This window comes from Eriocheir sinensis, unplaced genomic scaffold, assembly GCF_024679095.1.
Source record: "Eriocheir sinensis breed Jianghai 21 unplaced genomic scaffold, ASM2467909v1 Scaffold417, whole genome shotgun sequence".
Taxonomy (NCBI): Eukaryota; Metazoa; Arthropoda; class Malacostraca; order Decapoda; family Varunidae; genus Eriocheir; species Eriocheir sinensis.
The window spans coordinates 197,233-199,350 of record NW_026111740.1 but is presented as its reverse complement, the minus strand read 5'-3'; positions in this window follow the sequence as shown (position 1 = coordinate 199,350).

Genomic DNA, 2,118 nt, shown 5'->3' with positions numbered 1-2,118 from the left:
TGCTACTATTATTACTGTTGCTACTATTATTACTGTTGCTACTACTACTACTGTCACCACTGCTACTACTATTACTGTTGCTACTACTACTACCACTACTACTGTTACCACTGTTACTACTACTACCACCACTGTTACTAACATCATTACTTCACTACTACTACTGTCACCACCACCACCACTACTACCCCACTACTACTACCTCTACTTCTACTACTACTACTACCTCTACTACTACTACTACTACTACCTCTACTACTACTACTACTACTACTACTACCTCTACTACTACTACTACTACTACCTCTACTTCTACTACTACTACTACTACCTCTACTTCTACTACTACTACTACTACCTCTACTTCTACTACTACTACTACCTCTACTACTACTACTACTACTACTACTACTACTACTACTACTACTACTACCTCTACTACTACTACTACTACCTCTACTTCTACTACTACTACTACTACTACCTCTACTTCTACTACTACTACTACTACTACCTCTACTACTACTACTACTATGACGACAGCAATATATTGTAACATTTTTCCTTTTGCCTCCATCAATGACGAGGACTTACTGGACTGCTATAGTTTGAATAATGCGCAAAGACAAGAACCTCATGAATTTCTTGATCCATTTAATATAAAAGACATTAATTATAATAATGACCTCGATGTTAACCAGTTCTATATACGATCAAGAAATGTAAACTTTCCTAAATCTGAATATATTTTTTTAGACTGCCTTCCTTCAAGGAATAATAATGTAATGAATTTACTAACATTGAATATTAGATCAATTTCTACCAATTTTCAGTATTTTGTAGACACTGTCCTCTCATGCCATATGAATTTTGATGTTAGGTTTCACAGAAACAAGACTGGATGCAGATATTTCACCATTACATGCTTTAACAGAGTACAATATGTTTACGAATAACAGAAACAGGTTTGGTGGGGGAGTTGCCATTTATATCTCAAGTAGTATAAATCCTTTAAAATTATAGGATTTTCTAAACTTGAACCTTTTATTGAAAGCTTGGGAATTGAAGTTAAATTTAATGATAAAACATACTTATTCATTTGTATTTACAGACCTCCTCAAGGCAATATAAATAATTTTCACAACTCAATGAAATGTTAAGTATTATAGAAGAAAAAACTATAGCGAGAAATTTATTTTTGGAGATTTAAATTTAGATCTATTACTGTACAATAATGATAATGTGCAGGAATTTATTAATCTAATGTATAGCTACTCACTCTTTCCCTTAACAACTTTGCCAACACGTGTAACTCCCACCTCAGCCACACTAATATATCATATTTGGTCATCACAAGTAGAAAATAATTTATCAAACTACATAATCAAGACAGACATAACTGGCCACTACCCTGTAATTTCTGTATTTAAATGTAATGACTATATTATTTCACAACCCGCCTATATCACAAGAAGAACACTAGATCAAAACTCCCTAGTAGAGTTTTGTAACATTCTTTTACAAACTAATTGGTCCGGTATACTAAATTGTACATGTCCTAATAATGCTTATAATTTATTTTATCTTAAATTAAAAAATTACTATGACAAATGTTTTCCAGAAAAAATAGTTAAATTAAACTGTAAAAAGGAGCGTACTCCCCACATCACACCAGCTTTGAGGAAAAGCATTAGAGAAAAAAAAACAGACTTGAAAAACTAGCAAATAAATGGCCTTTAACTTTCCAGGAACAATATAGAAGATATAGAAATAAACTAACGTCACTTTTGAAAGGTGAAAAAAAAGAAATATAATCAAGACCAATTAATTAACAACCATGGTAATCCAAGATCACGATGGAGATTCCTAAATAGAATTATTGGTAGATCCTCTAATGCAAAAAAATATAACCATTGATTGCCCTGATATTTCAAATAAATTCAATGATCATTTCTTGAAGCTTGGTGGTCAGAACAGTGATGATGTTGGCGATGAATTTATTAGATATTTACAGGACTCGCCTACTTGGACTGTTTACTTGTCACATGTTACACAAATTGAAATTGAAAATTACCTTAAAATATTAAAAACGTCTTCTGCCGGGTTTGATCAAATATC